Source organism: Planococcus citri, chromosome 4 (genome assembly GCF_950023065.1).
Source record: "Planococcus citri chromosome 4, ihPlaCitr1.1, whole genome shotgun sequence".
Classification (NCBI taxonomy): Eukaryota; Metazoa; Arthropoda; class Insecta; order Hemiptera; family Pseudococcidae; genus Planococcus; species Planococcus citri.
This window is the reverse complement of record NC_088680.1, coordinates 34729146-34747763: the sequence shown is the minus strand read 5'-3', so window position 1 is coordinate 34747763 and position 18618 is coordinate 34729146. Positions and strand designations below refer to the sequence as shown.

Sequence of the window (18618 nt, the reverse complement as noted above, 5' to 3'; positions counted from 1 at the left end):
GTGTAGGAATCCGAAAAACCGGCCTCGCCAAAATGCTACTATACGCGAACGTCGTAGTCGCCGTTACAACGATACAACGAGCTGAACACGATCGGATCGGATCGGTCGCGGCGGCGGAACGCTTTCGCAATACACCAAAAACTCGTTGGCGATCGCGCCCGCGGAGAGAATTGTAATATAATTTTGAAAAATACAGTTAGGGTGTGGTAAGAAACGAGGGAAACTAGTTTATAGACGCATTTTTTTTCCTTCATCGCTACACATGTTTGAAAGTTGTAGTTATTTTTTCACCGCGTGTTGATTATTTCGCAGGGTATTGCGAGCGAGGACTGCTACGTACGGCGATGGTGGCGGTGGACGGCTGAGAAAAGAGAATGGTTCAACAATGATTATCATCGGGGTGTTGGAAAATTCAGCTAAGTGATGCCATGATGCTGTATAGTACGCGCGAGAAGCCTTTAGGTCATTTTGAACTAAATGTAAGAGGTAATTTATATGGTACAGTGTTAAAAAAAGACGACGCTTCGCGTAATTTAATTTGAATTAAGGCGGCCACCGTGTATACAAATTGTTTTCACGGTCGAATATTGATTACTTAAGCGATTTTTATTAGCGATGAATAAGCGATTCTCAAGTGCAATACATGATGTGAAATCTAATGCCTAATTATCAAAACAAGGAAATCCCCCACAAGCGTTCGCGTACTCTAATTGAATTATTTAATTGAATCGGCTCTCGAGTAAATTTTGTTCATAGCTGAGAGCCGAAAACAAGAAACTCTCATACGTGCCCTGTTTTGTGAACTTGTCGACGAAGAATAGCCGCGTTTTCCTTTCTATTCGCTAAAATAGGGGAGAGAAAAGAATAAAAGTAAGTTTGGTCGAATTGTATCTAATCTTAGTGAGTCGAGTACTAAGTATTGGTACACAGATTTAGAATGTCTAAAAATAGATTATTTTATTTGATCAACTTGAGAAATCGAAAGTTGCATTTAAGTGGTGTTGTCGTTTTCGTAGAAAATTGCAAAAAGTTACGAATAAATCTTCCGAACGGTTCGAATAATCACGTTCGTAAGTCGGTATAATCGTTCTGTGTATTAGTGTGAAAATTTATTCATCGGTTGTTCGCCAATGTTCTTATCGTAAATTATGTTTACCTATTCAAAAATTATATTGCCGGTATCAGTTTTTCGTTTTGAATTTCTATAAATAATCGTGAAGTTTTTTTTTCTACTCAGCGTGAGTCGTTGAATCGATTAATTGTACAGTTCAACTGTTCAAGAGTCAGTGTGGTGTACTTGTTTTCAACATTTGACGTTTTTTTTTCTCAAGGAAAAAAGTTAAGCTTTAGAAGAACTTTTGTTGCATAGTTAATTGTTTCAAACATCAAAACTTGAACGAGTTGAAAATATTTCGATTATTTTTTGACGTCTCACAAAATGTTAAACTACCTATCTGTAAATTTAAAAAAATTTCGTCTTGAAAATTTTTTCAAAATTCCTTGATAATGATTCATGAATACATAATTTTAAATTGGTCTTGAAAAAGCTGCATTGTAGGTCAGTAAGAAGTAATTTAAAAATTTTCCAGAAGGTGCAAAAACTAATTTGTGCGACTGAAAGTTGAGTTTTGATTATTTTGTACCTGTTTTCCAAATTTATTCAAAATTGAGGTGATTATCAATTTCCAAACGGGCATCTCAAGTGTGTTTTTTGTTCAGCTCTATTAGGAAAAAAATTGAAGAAATCGAAAATTTTTCTGATCTTGATGGGATTTTTGAAATTCCAGTGAATGACTGTTCCTATCTCCCCGAAAATTGCTTCTTTTCTCCCGGATACGAATTTTGTAATTTGCTGCCATTCTGGAGCCTCCTAATCGATTTTCGATTTTTCCACGATTTTTGAATTTTTTCAGGAAGCTCGGAAATTAATTTAGGCAGGTAAAAATTGAGTTTATTCACAATTTGATGAGTAATTTTTGATTACTTATTTCATTTTTCTACATAGTAAAAATGATCTAGGTACATATAAAACACACTCGAGATGTTCATTCTGAAAGATAGTTACTGAAACTGATATTCCCTTCCCCTCCCCTCCCCTCCATCCCCCATAATAGACGATTGCTTTAAAAGATTATGATTTAACACCTTTTGTGAACATTGAATCTTAACAAATTTAAATACGTAATCGATTTTTTTGATTGATTGATCGAACTGGTAACTTAGCCAATGTTGTGTTTTATTAAGAGTTTGAATCGAATATTTACATTTCAATTGATTTTTTAACCAGTTGAATGATTGATTAACGTATTTGATTGTTCAAAGTCAAGTTAGTTTATGAAAATATCAAAATAATTGGGTAGCGTCTGTTTCATTTAAAAAAATTGTCTAAAAAGTTGAATATGTATCAGTAGATCACTGACGCGATTAATTTTCGATTAATCGATAATTTCAAATTTATTTTGAAAATTACAGCAAAACTATGTTATCATTTTACTTTTTAAAAATTAATTTTAAAGAAAATGTCCACTTACTTAATTTTTAGTATAAATCGATCACGTGATTTCAACTAAATAATAGATATCGATGTAGGTATTTTTTTCTCCAGATTCAATTATTGCCTTCAAATGAATGTTCGTGAAGTGACTCATTTGCAGTTTTGATTTTTTGTTAGACTCGTCTAAAATTTTCAAATTCAGAAAAATTCACCACAACAATGATGTAAGCTAAAAAATGAAGCTGAAGACCGAAAAAGGAAATCAAAAATGATCTTTCTTCATAGTTTATTCTATAAATCAATGAAAACCCGAGAATTAAATTTTTAGAACGGGTTGTATAGAAAAAAAAAAATTCACCAAAAGTTCAGAATTTCTCATACCTATTGAAAGTTTCATAAGAGTTGTCAAAAATGTGTCTTTCATTATTTGTCTATGAACATTTTTTTAAATGGAAAGTAATTGAAGCGTATTTTTTTTTTCAAAGAATTTCCCAAATATTTTTCTCAAAGGCGGGCGAAGGGGTTAGAAAATGAGAAATTTCGTTCATGAAAATCAAGTATGAATAAATCTGAAAACTGAAATCGAATGTTTAAAGCTTCAATGCTCAGCTTTTATGTGGCAGAGAGAGGAGAAAGGCCGAAATTCAACCAGTAAAACGCCTTATAGTCGAGGAGCCCACTTAAGAATAAATTGCACCCCTCCCCCGTCGATCCTCCGGGGCAACTTTTTTTCTTAAAGAGGGAGTCCTTAAGGAACATTTCTAGCCCTTGTACCAAAATTGCGGCCATTTTAGTTGACAGGTAAGCCGAAATCGCAGATTTTGCGTTCCAACAGCAAAAATTTATCACCTGTCAAAATTTCAAGTGCTAAAGTGCGTTTTTCGATTTTTGGCGAATTTTTAAACTTAGGCCAAAAATGAGGGAAAAAAATCAAAATTTTACCAAATTGACCAAGAAAGCTGAAATTTGGGACACGGCCCTATTTTCGACATGCCAAATCGATTGGAAACTGTTTCAAACTGTTTTGAGCAGTTCTGGAGCCTCCAGCAGATTTTTGAAACTCGAAATTCCTACAAAATTTTACCAAAATGGAGTTGGAAAGCTGAAATTTATTCTGCAAACTAATTTCAATGCGCTACGAAGTACTGCAGGTGAATTTCAAGTCGTTTTGTAGTCTATGGCGACTTTTTGATAATTCCTGGAGCCTCCATCAGATTTTTGAAACTGTAAATTTTCACAAAATTTCATCAAATGGCGATGGAAAGCTGAAATTTACTCTACACTTCAATTTTAACATCCTCTGAAGATGACTTCAAGTGAGTTCAAATCATTTTGGAGCCTCCAGTAGATTTTGGAAACTTGAAATTCCCGCAACATTTTACCAAATGGAGTTGGCAAGCTGAAATTTACTTCGCAAATTAATTTCAATACGATATGAAGTTGACTACATGGTGGTTTAAAATGGTTTTAAATGATTTTGAAGCTTTCAGCTACTTTTTGGAAATTTCAATTTTCCAAAAAACACCACACGACCTCTCAAAAAGTCGCTGGAGGCTCCAAAACGACTTGAAATCCATCAGCAGACGACTTCGTAGCGTATTGAAATTAGTTTGCAGAATAAATTTTGACTTTCCATCTCCGTTTGATAAAATTTTGTGGGAATTTCGAGTTTCAAAAATCTGCTAGAGGCTCCAGAACTGCTCAGAACGGTTTGAAACAGTTTCCAATCGATTTGGCATGTCGAAAATAGGGTGTATCCCAAATTTCAGCTTTCTTGGTCAATTTGGTAAAATTTTGATTTTTCCCCTCATTTTTGGCCTAAATTTGAGTTTCAAAAATTCACCAAAAATCGAAAAACGCACTTTAGCACTTGAAAAGTTGACAGGTGATAAATTTTCGCTTGATCTTTCGATCTACCTTTGTACAGTTTGTAAAATTTTGTGCAAGTCGGCTGACCTGTCAATCAAAATGGCCGCCATTTTGTGAGTAGGTCCTTTTTTTTTAGTACAAGGGCTAGAAATGTTCCTTAGGACTCCCTCTTTGAGAAAAAAGTTGCCCCGGAGGATCGACGGAGGGGGGGTGCGATTTATCCTCAAGTGGGCTCCCCGACTATTAAGTATATTCAATTTTATATCCTTTGACTCGAAAAAACACAACATTTCAGAACCACATCAGTCATAACAATAGTTGAAATTTTCTCTCGGAAATTCACCCTCAAAAAAGAATTTTGATTTGAACTTCCTCTACCTATAGTTACTTTATTCTATCTAAATATAATAATTTACCGGCATGTTTGCTCTATTGATCTTTGCCTATAGTATTTTACAATGTAACAGCGCGTTATTTGCAATATTTTAAGGTAGTCGAATCAAAGCACCTAACTAAAAATTGGCCACGTTCGGTATTAGGTACTATAAAGCAGAGATGCCCAATTAATCATTCGAAGTTTCGCTTCAATATCGCCCCGAGCATAAATATCGTTCGTGGACAAGTTTCGAAAAATTCGGTTCGCCGATCCGGCAAAGATGTTTCGTTGTGTAAAATGTAAAATTTATAGCATGCGGGTGAAATTTCACCACCGAAAAATTTTTCAGCCGCTGAAAAGTTGAGTAATATAAAAACATTCGTTATTCTCGAGGCAGGCTGAGCGTATAGCGCTAGAACGGCATGGCATAGCATGGCATGGCAGCTTGTAAACGTGTCAAATGTAAAATTAATGGCGTTTAATCGAAATTTTTGTTTCCTTATATTGCAGCCGAGCCCGAGCCGCACTCGTATAGATGCGATAAATGAGAATAGCGGAATTCCTGGCCCTGTTGTATCACCATGTGAACTTTGAAAATGGATCCGCGAATGAAAATTTTGGAAAGTATTCAAGAACCGTTACGGAAAGTAGAAAAATACCGTGTTTCGCTGATCGTACAAACTATATACGAAGAGAACTCTCTCGGTAAATAAATTGAATTTTGCTAGGATAAGCTTTTCCATTCATCCTCGTTGTGTTGAAGAAAAAAAATATACGTACTCGTTCGGTCGAAAAAATATCTAAAAAATCGTGACTTGACGAGTACATATATTTTTGCACGTTGCGCGTTGCAATTTTCGAAGAATTTTTTTTTATTTTTTTTATTTTCAACAACCGTCAATTTTTCTATTAGTTACAATGTATTCGAGAGACCGCGGTCGTGCCGCGAAGCTCACCCCGTATAATTAATACGAATTTAAACCCAGTGAACTGTACAAGTTCAATGAACTACATTCATTGTACCGCTTGTTACCGCCAGACTTGAGAAGTTAGCCTGTGTGACGTCATGTCGAGTAACAATTAACGTCAACGTGTGTTTTTTTCCCTTAAATTGTATGTTTATAAATTATTATTAATAATATTTTCGCATCGGGCTATTTTACATATGCAATGCGAAATATGTATCAATTGATTTATGACCTTCCGCCGTCACTCCTTCACCCACCGATATCTTTTCTTTTTTCCTACCGACGACGTCGACGTGAAGTGAAGTAGGCTGTAACCGAAATGTTTATCGTTTTATCGCCTTAATCGATAGTTTTCACAAAATGTGCGGTATTATTCGTGTACTGTACTCGGTTAATTGAGCGGTTCAATGGCTGGTTAATTTACGTAGGTGGGTTCGTCGCACCGTGCAGTACCGAGCCCAGCCGGGAAATATTATCCGAGGGTTGAATTCGTCGATAAGATCTGCGAAGCTATTTTTGGATCAGAATACTTTGTAATGCGATATTCTGACTAGTTTTTCTACACGAAGGCGCGAATATCATTCGAATAGAGTTTTTTCATTCACGTGATGATACATTTTAAAAAAAGGAAAAACGTTTGGAATTTTCCGGTAGGAAAAGTTTTTTTTTGTGAAAAATTTTTCTCTTTTCTCTTCTTCAACATAAAGTCAGGGCTCGTACTCGGTTACTGGTTACTTTTTAACTAACTAAGTTGCTAAGTGGTCGTTGAAGTTACTTTTTTTTTTAATTTTCAAAAATTTAATGTTTTTATAAATTATCCTTCTTTGAGCAAAAAAAAAGGTCAAGTAATAATATCAAATTATCAATAAATGAAAAATTCGCGAAAGTACAGTACACCCGAAATAGCAAAAAATTCCACCTTTATCAAAGATGCCAAATCCTCTTGCTTCTTGCTGAAAATGTTTACTTTTTAAGCCAAAAATTCCAAAATTACCCAAAAGTGTAATTTTTTAACTAAAAAATTGAAAAAAGTCTCACATTTTCGTCAAAGATTGCGAGAAAGTATCATTTTTTTCTCAATAATTGACAAAAAGTTCTTCTTTTTGCAACATTTTCAGTCTGGCTTTTTTCCAAAAATTGTCAATACCTACTTGCTTTTGCAAAAATTGACAAAAATTCTTATTTTTCAGAAAAATTGCTAAAAACTTACCAAAATGACTGCTTTTTGCTAAAATAACAAATTTTTGCTTCTTGTTAAGTATTCAGATTATTTTTTTTCAACAATATTGCTCAAAAATAAAAAGTTCTCGCCTTCTAGTAAAATTGCTGAAAAATTGTTGGTTTTTTGCAAAAAAATTCTAAAAGTCACTTTTTTCCAAACATTGTTCAGAAGTCTCGCTTTTTTTCCAGAAATTTTCAAAAAGCTCTTTCTAAAATTGTCAAATGTCTGTGTTTCGCTTTTTTTTTCAGAAATTGACTTTTTTGCCAAAAATTGCAACAATTTTTACTTCGTTCCTAAAAAATAAAAATTTTTCAAAACTCGCTTTTTTACCAAAAAATTTCAAAATACTCGTAGTTGTTCATCTTTTTAAATGAGAAACCAAAAAAATTCAATTTGTAATGTTCCTTTTTTTCGGGGATTTTTTTTGCATTAAATGTACTTTGCTCGCGTTTTGTCCCTTTTTTGGTTACATTTTGATTAATTTTTCGAGCTTTTTTGGTTACTCGAGTTTCTTCTTTTTTCGGAGAAAGTTGAGCAGGTACGACTATAGTGTGAGCCCTGTAAATTGAGAAATATTTTGCTACCTGATTAATTTTGTTGCATTGAAAATCACGAGTGAAAATCGTTTTCGAAATTTCAATTTTCTTAAACTGTAATTTTAGGTGCAAAAAACTAAAAAATACTCCTTGTAAGTTGTGTATTTTGAAAGTCTTTTGAAATCAAAATAAATACATATTAATATTTTTCGAAGGAAAAGAAAGAGAAAGAGATGTGATGGAGCTTCAGATATTTTTATACCTTGCCTATTTTAGATAATAATATCGGGTACGTTTTTTTAATACCGTGAAAATGCGTCATCCTGTCGCCTATGTTTAAATTAGAAATTTTCATGACGTCATCGCCCACTTGAATTTCACTCTTAATTAGTTGCAAAAATCAAAACGGTTATTAGCATTTTATGCAAATTTCGTTCTTCAAAATATGTATTGTTTGAAAAAAGAAAATATTTACTGTGTTGTGTCCATGATTTGAAAAATGGTGTAACCGGAAAAGGAAAAGGAGGCAATGGCAAATTCGAGCGATCGTTGACCCTAATTCACTACCTTGACTAAATTTGGAAAAATTGCTGTTAATTGATTTGACGATTTGATTCGCTTCATTTTCTACTTTTTTTTTTTTTTTTTGCTTTAAACGTCGGCATGTCTAACCTTATCCATCAATTCCTTTTTTCGAGAAAACTTTGCTTCACCAATACTCCTTGTCCAACGACTTTATTAGCATTGAAAATAGGTAAAAATGATACCAACATTCGGTTCAAAAATTGATGCAAGTTTGTTGATGAATGATGAGGTGAATTATTTCTCTTTTCTCGAACATTTTATCTTTTATTTCATGGTGTCACAATTCCCTCCCCTTCTCCTACAAAAAAATCGGTAAATACGTCTGAGTGAATTTTCAGTTCAAAAACACACCATGTGTCAACTTTGTGAAGACAGAAGGGTTGTAATTTTTACTTCAGAACCACCGAACCTCCAAAAAATGAAAAGATTTGTCAATTTTTTTTACTAAACCTTCTTGACATTGAAAATCAAATTTTGTCTGGAAAAAAGGTCTCAAGTCAGGAATGATGACCCAGACCCATCTCAGTTGGCATTTGTTGTGCAATAATTGGGTTGCTGTCGTAATAAAAAATCCTATGATATTCAAAAGAATAAAATGAATGGGTCTTTAAACAGTTAGAGCATTTTAGCCATGTTACGTGTAAAAGTAATTCCATTACCTTTCTCAAAATCGTTTAAGCTTCGATGAATAAAAAAAAAAAAATCAACAGCACTCATATAATTTCACTAATACCTACTCGAACCTTTAAAACGAAATTAATTAAAATAAATTATCACCTACGTAACATCAGTCGCCCATTTAAATTCATTACCTAGATATTTCGAAAATAAAATTTTGAAAATTACCGCGATTAATTTAAATAAGTACGATAAAGTAGCCAAATTAAAAAGAAGAGAAAAAAATCCCCGATAATTTTTCAATTTAACTAAATTACAAAAGTGAATAAATTTTTTTCCAAAACGAGAAGATGATTGTAAAAAAAAACAGCATTCTCGAAAGAGAATTATCTCTCTTAGAGTGTTTTTTACGATAAATTAATTCGATAATTCGCGCAGGTTAACAACACGGTGTATATTGTAAGCAGTTAGTTATCGTGTATAAGAGGAAATGAAATTACTGCTTGAGGCATTCGTAATGTTTCATTTCCTTTTAATGTTTAAAATTATAAAAAAAGTACCTACGTTTATAAGATTATAAGCGAGCTGCGCGAAGCTCGCGTAAGAGTGACGGAGACAGAGACAAATGCGAACCGCAATAATCCGTTTGAACTGGATACTAAACGTTTATAAATGCGTTGAAATGTTATACACCAATTAACACCACTTCCCTACTTGGTTTATTTTTCTTATTTTTATATCAAGAAAGCGTTAATTTAACGGTGCGATTTTTCTGTTTCAGAATACATACAGTTCGAAGTGATGTCAACGAAGAAGACGAACGTGTGGTAAGTGATTAATAATTTTTTATAATGAAAAATCAATATTTTACTGACCTAGTTATCTTAAAGAGTTGGTTTATAAGTTTGCCCTTAACCATTGGGATGTCGTCTAGGTGACCGTTGATGAGCAATAAGCGTATAGTTCAGCGGGTTGACTTTTACTTATACTAGTTATTTTCAACTACCTTAACGCCTTTATTATTGACTAGGTTGGTTTGAAACGAATCGAATCTATTATTAAGATATTCGATCGTCGAGTTTGGGTGTTGTTAAATTCCTAAAATTACATTGAAGATGATTGTTTGTAGAAGTAATTATAATATTGTTCGGTTTTGTTTGAGTCGTCGGTATCCTTTTGCTTGGAAATAAATGAATAGAACTCCACCAGCCAAATACTCCTGAAAATTTTAATCTGTATTCCGAGTAAAGTAACATAAAACATAAACATTGAAAAGGTATGGTAGAATTTTGTGAAGCTAATCGACTGCGTCTAAAAAATTAATTTGTCGATGTTCAGCTTGATACCTACTTCATTTATAACAAAAGCTAAAAATAATTTAAAAGGACTAAATCAACATGGCGAATAATCAAGCAAAAGCAGAATCAAACGTTCGTTGCGGTATAGTCGTTTTTACGGCGCAGCGTATGCAAAAATATTAACGTCCTATCATCGTATTGCATAGTTTCCATTTGAAGGCAAATTTTTTATGCAGTTGTGTTTTATTCCTCGTTTTTTGATTATTTGAATTTAAATAAAATTCCGTGTTCAATGTAGAGTTTCTCGCTTTTTATTGAATGTTTCTTTTGAATGACTTCTACGATACGTGCCCACATTTTTAGACGATTGACCGTTTACATGGTGAACTAAATTCCTCGTTGATCGCTATTTTTAATGAAAATCGAAAGTCCATAAACCATATCATATTGCTTAGCTCATGTTACAGAATGGCTACCTTATGCACGAATATCACGAGCCTTTCAACGTATAAAAAATTCCCTTAACAGGTTGTTTTTACTGCCTAGAGAGAGAGAGATCATGTCAATTTCACCGTTACGTTAATCTACTCGACGACGGTAGAAGTTCTATAAAGTGTATTTATTTTTAAAGCATCGTAACTATTTTTATTATTGAGTTCAAGCGGATGCTGTACAATTTGGAAAGTTCGCTGGGACAGTTTTGCCTGCTCGGTTCAGTTCTGAGGTTGAAAAGATTTTTGAACTTTTGATCAGTGTTGTGAATGTTCTTTTGAAGAAAAGCTTCATTTTGGACATTTTTCAAAGTTCTGAGTTTATATGGATAATCTTTCTTTTTTTTCCTAATTTGTGGTAGTTTAAATTTAAACTTATTTATAGTTTAAATTTTTGGTAAGTTAGAGTTCAAATTTTAATTTAATCTTCTGTCCAATTTTGTTTCAGAATTGTAACCAGAGAAAGTCGATCAAATTTTAGAGAATTTTGCAAATTTTTACCCAAAATTGTAAATAGAACTAACTGTATAGGTAAGTTGTTAAGACTGTGATGATTTAAACACATTCTTCACTGTTTTTTTGGGAGGGGAGCTTCCTCTTGTCGTAGTCGTATAGGTTGATTTTCAATTTTTTCCATCTATAGGTATTCTCGATTTTTTCAGATTTACAATCACGTAATGAAATACTATGTTCATAATGAAACATGTAGGTACTACTGTTTAATATCCATGAAATTTATTTCCCTCCTCCTTTCAGACTCTTGAGGAAAATTTTTTTATTGATTTTCTGACTTTATGTCAGAGGGGGGAGGAGGGGACTTGATGATTTGCTATAATTATGGCTTACTTACATCAGATTTTGTGAAAAATCACAAATATTAAAAACTTGGAAAAAAGTTCAATTGACTTTCTGACATTTTGTCAGGCTTTTAAAACAATGAAAAAAAATTTATCGAGGATTTTGAAAACTTGAGAAGGAAAAGTATTGTTAGCTTTCTGATATCATGCCAAACGTTTAAAAACGTGGAAAAAACGATGAATCGGTGTAAGGTTGACTTTTGAAAACGAAAAAAACCTGTTAACTTTCCAACATGATGTCAGATTTTTAAAAAATGGCGGGAAAAATCTTGTCGATTCTCTGACTTTATGTTGGACTTGAGAAGAAAAAAAAAATCAACAAATTGCTACTTTTGTCAGACTTTTTTCAAATTTAGAATTCTGAACGCAGAGGCAGATTAGGGTTTTGCCGCACGTGGGCAGTAAATTTGTGTCGCCCCTCCCCATCCCAAAATGAAAAATATTTTCGCAGCATATTTTTGGTTTTACAAAAAATGAAAATTGAAAATTATAGAACACTTGCTTTTATTCAAAATAATAAAAAAATATATAAAAAACAAGAACAAAATTCTAAACTTGAGTAATTTAAATTTTTTTTAAAAATTAACATTCGAGATTATTTTGGTTTTGTTGAAAATTTTTAAAAATAGGTATCAAGATCTAATATTCAAAATTTAATTTAATTTTTTTCAAGACGTAGTATTTTTATCCAGCTGACAACCATAATTTTTTTTATCAATTGTCATAATATTTACATCTCAAATTTAAAAAGTAGCGAAAAAATTGAAAATTTGCCGCTCCATGCCTAAATCTGGGGCTGTCTGAACTGAACGTTCAGTTAACATGAGCAAAAAATAAATCCATGATTTAAAACTTTTCTTGGAGATAAGACATTACTTTTTTTTTTTTTTTTCTTAAAATGTGATTGAGCTTAGCAAGAAATCTTAGCCAAATGACCTCAACTAGACGAAGAAAAAATTTCAAGCTTTCTTCATTTTTTTTATTCCGATCATTTTTTCATGTCCACTATCGCATGTTATTAAAATAATTTGTTCAATTTCAATGACAACGTCTTAAGGAGATGGTCACAAAAATAGCATTTTGGGAGAAACAAGTCAATATTTTGAGGACTCATGAATATCACAAAAATGAGCTTTGAGCTTTTCTAATGTTTGAATGAGGAGGTTGAACATTGACTAAAAAATATAAATTTTTCCTGCTTCTTGTTGAGGTTGTAAGATCTGGTATTTCATAATTGGTTTTAAAAATCTTCCTTTCGAGAATAAACCTTCGTTAATTTTTCTTAAAATGATGCAATGAGTTTTCAATTCTGAGTCTATTTTAACAGAAAACTGTTGTCGACTAACTATTTGCAGTTGAAAGATCCAAACTAAACGGAAGCAATGAGTAGGCTCCATCTTATCTGTGTGTATTCCCTTCTGTCCTCTACAATTTACTAATAAATAATCATTTCGAATCTCTGTGATTACATATTTTTCATCTCTTTAAGTTCATTCAAAAGGTCTTGGGAACGAAGAATCTCTCCGGGAGATGTATCGAGACGAAAATAGTAAACCTATTACCAGCGTGTATTGTATTTCACACAACAGGTACTTCTAATTTCATCGATTTATACGCCTACTGCAAAGTACAAATCCAATTAACGATCCAATTAGCGAATAAATAAATCACACGTCGATTTTATGAAAGTCTTTTGCTGATAAAATCGCTGCTGAACGAGCTTAGTATAGGCTTAGACGATTCATATAGCACCTAGCTGGTTATAAATGGTTAAAGATTTGTATGTACCAATCTATGTTTTGATTATTCTCTGGAAGCATCTTCTGTGGTATGCCTATAAGCACAGGGTGTCCTATGGAAAGTCTGTCGTGTGTATTTCGGTTTTGGGTGATCACAAACGCTTTTGAATGTTTCCCTGTGAATACTACATTTTCTGCTAGTTATTGTAGAAATGAATGCAGTCGTCTTTGGTTCACTCTGTTGAAAAAAAAAAGTGTTCTGAAAGATGAATTTTCAAAAAGTTTTGAAACTTGACCCTTCAAGCTTTTTATTCGTGTTTTATTTTATGTTGCAGAGATACCAATCTGTTCCAAGTTCTAACCCAAAGCCAAAGTATCGTTGACATGACGTTTCATTGGACACCGTTTGCACCTAACATATAGGTGCTCCACCAGCGTATACATTGTAGGTATACGTCTATATGTAAAGTTGACCCATCACACATAGGCCTATATGTACCTCAAGTACCTACATTGTACGTACAAATGAAAGACCTAGGCCTACTAATGTACGAAATACCGCAATTAAACATGCGTCGAAACGATGCCAAAGAAGAAAAACCACCGTTATACGAAGAAGGAAAAAAACATTACAATCGCTGCGCTGGTCTTATGGTGTACATCGCGACGCATATTCGCGCGGCTTCGGCTTCGACTTCGGCGTCGACTTGTGTATCTCGTATAACGGTACACTCGACGAGCGATGATGTTACGATCAAATTATACTGTACGATGAGCGACGACGACTACGACGACGTACCGATGATGTACAGTTAGGAAAGGTCTTTATCAACGCAGCTCGAGTTATAGCGGTAGGACTATAATACACAATATAGGTACCACAGAGAAGGATGGGAAGGACGCTGAGGAGAAAAAGAAGTACGAAATATACATGGCAGCGGTACGTTATACCAAAGCGTACGTTTCGTATACGTAGATAGAAAGAAGTACGACGACGACGCTGCTGAAACGGTATTATAAGACGCGACGCAATGCAATGCGATCCGACTGACGTGAAAATTGACTCGGTAAATTAATTTATCCTTAGAAATTTGCCACCTCTTTGTATCACTATACTATTACGCCTAACTACATCGTCGACGGCGTACTAACGGGGTGGTTGTTCCTTTTCGACAGGTCGTTGACCCTTTTTTTTCCACCGTTCGTGTATGGTACACGAACATGAACATTGTATGTACCGTTGCATCGGCTGACGAAATTTTGGCTACCACTCGTCGTCGTGAGGCTCAACTCGAAGAGGGAAAAAACTCGCGTTAAATGGATCGCATAATGCGTATATTTAAGGCGCTATCTGTGATTACCAACGTTTACAAATTGCTTCGCATATTATAGCAGAAAGTTGGAAAACGTTTCGAGTTCGAAATTACTGCTGCGAATGGTGCTCCTGCTCGTGCCAACGGTATTGAAAAGTTATGAAAATTAAAGTATTTTAAAATTAAATTATCGCAAACGAGTTTTGCTACTTTCAAATTCCTCTTTATGTTAGATAGGTTCGTTCTCTGGCGCTTTTTTTTCTCTCGTGGTTCTGTGTCTCTGGGATCATCCTATCGACGGTCGACGAGGGCTGAGATGGTGGCGACGACGATGCTCGGGCTCGAAAAGTGCGAATGGTGGAAATTGGGTGATTTATTGTTTATAGTGAAAAAGAGGGTGGTATGCTGGAGCCAGGAGTAAAAAATGTGATTTTTTTATGCAGTAAATACGAATGTGTTTGTGTTTTTGAAGAACATGCACTTGGAAGTCGTTTGCTTTTTTTTTGTTTTGTTTTTTTCCCTGGGGTCCATAATTTTTCCAGATGTCACCACAGTAATTTTTTCAAATTTTTTAAAAACCAAAAAGGAACATTAAAATTTATCAAGAATTTCGATTTCAGACCGAGAGAAGTCGAGAAAATATTGAAGATCCTATTTTAAAAAATCGCCAAACACCGAGAAAGTCTATAAATGAACTCAAAATTTTCAAAATAGGCCAAAATGTAGTAAGATTATAAGTTTAGGTTGTTCAAGTACTGAATTCAGTTGAAATTTCATGAAATAATACCACCAATAGAATAGTGAAAAACTGGATAAAAATGGGGGTAAAGTCTGATCTCTAAGGAAAGTTTCAAATCTATCATGGATATGTTTTTTACTCGAGTTGACTTAATTTTAAATAAAAATAGGTATTTAAAAATCTGAAAAAATATCAGAAAATCATTTTTGAAAGTTTGACATAATTTCAAAAATTTGATGATTTTTTATGTTTTTAAAAGTCAGCTTTGATATGCTCTAACTATTATGCTTTCAAGTTTTCTCAAGTCTGACATTATTGGGATGGTTTTCAAATTCATTAAAATACAATTCCTATTTTCTTAATTTTGGAATGTATACACTTTTTCCAAATTTTTGAAAGTTAACGATAATTTTAACAATTATTGATTGATTTTTTCCAAGTTTTCTAAAGTTCGACTTGGTCTTTTATAAAACTTCATGTTTTCGATGTATTTTAAAATGTCAAGAATTTACCTACTTTTCCCAATATTCGTAAAATCTTCACATAGAAAGATCGAGAATTCATCACTTATCTGTTCTTTTTTTTTGGCGATCTTTCTTTGCCTTTCTTGCCAGGGACATTTCTGAGCATGCGTAATTCTCCTCTTAAAAATTGTTTCTTTTTTTAAGAGTGAGAGGGAGAGGGAGGGTGCAGAAAATGAAATGTGATGTTTTGTTTTCTGGAATTTGTGAAATATTGATCAAGTAGGTAGTGGGTTAATGATTTTCAACTTAAAATTGAAAAAAAATGACTATTTTTTTTTGTTTTCTTTGTCCTTTGAAAAATCTAAATATTTTGAAGTACGAGTCATTTTTAACCTGTAAAATACCCCTCCCCCCCAAAAAAATGAAAATATTTGAAAAAATTATCAACTCGTATGTACTTTTGACCTATGAAACAACTTTTGCCTTTCCTCCTTTCCTTTTCAAAAAATTGAATATTTGAAAAAATGAATTATTTTTGACGCAGAGAACAAAGTGTACCTTTCCGCTCTCTCTTAACAAAATTTCAGGGTTGGATTCCGATCATTTTTTAAAAATGTTAAGCAAATAATATTACAGTTTTTTGCGAGCAATCGAAAAAAAAAATCAAAATTTGAAAAAAAATTAAATACCTAATGATGTTGAATTTTTTAAAAATTTGAAACAAATTAAGTTAATCGTATGTACTTTAATTAGATATTTTGTTCTAATTTTGTTTTTTTTGTCAACATTTTAAATCCAAAAAAGAAAATCAAAATTTGAAAAAAAAATTGAATATCTAATAGTGTTGGATTTTTTAAAGATTTGAGAAAAATGATGCTAATTGTACGTAGTTTAATTAGATATTTTGTTCTATTTTTTTTTTTTTGGTCAATATTTTGAATCTAAATTTTAAAAATATAGCAATTATGGTGGATCGCGAAAAAAAATGGTGGAGGATTTTGACCAAATTCAGTAAAGGTCTTTACTTTTAGTTGAAATTCACTCAGAAAAAATTTTGGGGGAGATATGAGTCCAAAAAGAGAAACATTTTCGAAAAAATCGTGCTTTTTCCGCTCTAGCCTCCAAAATCTATATACCAGTGGATTCCACTGAGCGGTTAAAAAGTTGCAAATCGCTTATTCTTGGTTAAATTCGTGTTTTGAAAATTTTTTCTTCTCAAATTTTTCACATTGATCATGCTAAAATTAAGGAAGATATCATTCCTATAACTGGGGAAATATTTTGGAACGCAATGGTGCCAACTTTATGATAATTATTGCCAATTTCAAAAAATTTAGAAAAATAGTCAAAAAATTAACAATTTTTCTGTTTTTTTTTGTTTTTGAATTGGCTGTAATGACCAAAAAATTGGCACCACTGTTTTCCAAAATATTTCACCAGTTTCAGAAATGGTATCCTCCCGGCTTCCACGTTTAGGCTTGATTGTTGCGAAATATTTCATAGAAAAAGTTTTCGAAACACGAATTTATTCAATTTTAGTATTCACTGAAAATCATTTGCAAATCTACAGATTATAAGAATAGTGACTGAAATGTGTGGTGAGCTTTAGAAAAAATTGTGATGATTCTTTTTGTGTTTTCTTGAATGTACGAGTAGGTCTAGGTATGTTTAATTTTGCATCAAATAATTTTAAAAGCTTAAAATATGTATGTGAAATTTTTTAATTCGTTTCGAGAAGTTCCTACCCAGTTGTTGATACCTTGCTTGAACAATTGGATTAGATTTTTTTGAGAACGAGTTCGGTTCATCCTTCAACCTGCTTTTTAAATACATACTCGCTTAGTTTTAATTTAAATTGTATCAAATCTGAACTAGAGGAGGAAAAGTAGGTACGTAAAATACTGAAATCGAAGTATGGAAAACGAGATTTCTAAAATTTAAAAGTTTGAACCTTTGTTAAGCACATCTTCCTTGAACATGTATTAGGTACCTAGACCTACAATTCAATTTAAATGAGAATTCCACACAAAAGGTTTCTTTTTTTTTGGAACAACATTTTACTTACATCTGTCACCCTCTGACAAATCCACCCTATCTTTCTTTTACTTGAAACAGAAAACTAACAAAGATCTATTTTTTGTGGCGAATTCATCCTTCCTACTGAAAATAAGAGACTCTATGGTAGAGATTTTTTCCTGAGAAATATGCAAACGATAAATAAAAGAAAAAATACGTAATAGAATAGAATAGGAAAAAATACAATAATAGAGAGAAGATCCCGTTACACTATACACATTGGTATTTGGGATCAATACTTAACGGTATTAAACGTACGTATTTAAAAATGTCACGACGTAAACATTTTAGGAAAATCAACAACCCACGTAGTTTTGAAACAAAAACAACCGCCAATTAATACCCTTAAATAGTGAAACCGGTTAAAAAAACGACCGGTCTTCGATAGTTTAAAAGTTATTAACCTCGCGACCGTATAGTATTTTTATACTTACGGTGTTTCGAGACGATATTTATTTCGTGTAAATGATGAATTTTTCCAAGATCGTCTACCGAATTACTCTCATCTCTTCGTCACCATGGATAGAAGAGTCTATAGAGGCATAGAGGTACATATGAGGAAGTTGGTAGTAGCGTTGCTTTTCTTCTTGAATCTTTTGTGGTTTGATATTTTTAAGCGAGTGGACTATGATTATATGATGAATATGACGTTGAGGTGAATCATTATCATTATAAATACGAATACGATGAAATAACGGATAATTTCAGTCTTTTATATGTATACTCAGACGTCTTAATCAAATATACAATCGCTTTGTTGTTGAACAGATTAAAATAACGAAAGAGTGAAAGTTGCTGAGAATATTTCCATCAAGCGTGTACGTATTTATGGATCTCGTATATAAATAAATATACCTATGTACGTGCGAGTAAGTACTATATGTGGAGAAACGTTCGGACGATTGAAAAAAAAAACAACGTTGGATTACTACTTAATTAATTCGAATAGAAACGTAAGGATCTCATATATTTA

General features: G+C 32.9%; 1 protein-coding gene and 2 long non-coding RNA genes across 3 annotated transcripts in view; 2 read left to right on the top strand and 1 right to left on the bottom strand.

Annotated features, from left to right (window-relative positions):
• Hr3 (Hormone receptor 3) overlaps positions 1 to 18618 on the bottom strand; it is a 140307-nt gene that overhangs the window by 104888 nt on the left and 16801 nt on the right. The window lies entirely within an intron of this gene.
• LOC135842245 (uncharacterized) lies at positions 5259 to 11055 on the top strand. The gene is made up of 3 exons (XR_010558096.1): positions 5259 to 5444; positions 9450 to 9495; positions 10906 to 11055. It is a non-coding gene; the product is annotated as an uncharacterized LOC135842245 (long non-coding RNA).
• LOC135845606 (uncharacterized) lies at positions 13393 to 18523 on the top strand. Its single transcript, XR_010558781.1, has 3 exons — positions 13393 to 14120; positions 14230 to 14512; positions 18414 to 18523. It is a non-coding gene; the product is annotated as an uncharacterized LOC135845606 (long non-coding RNA).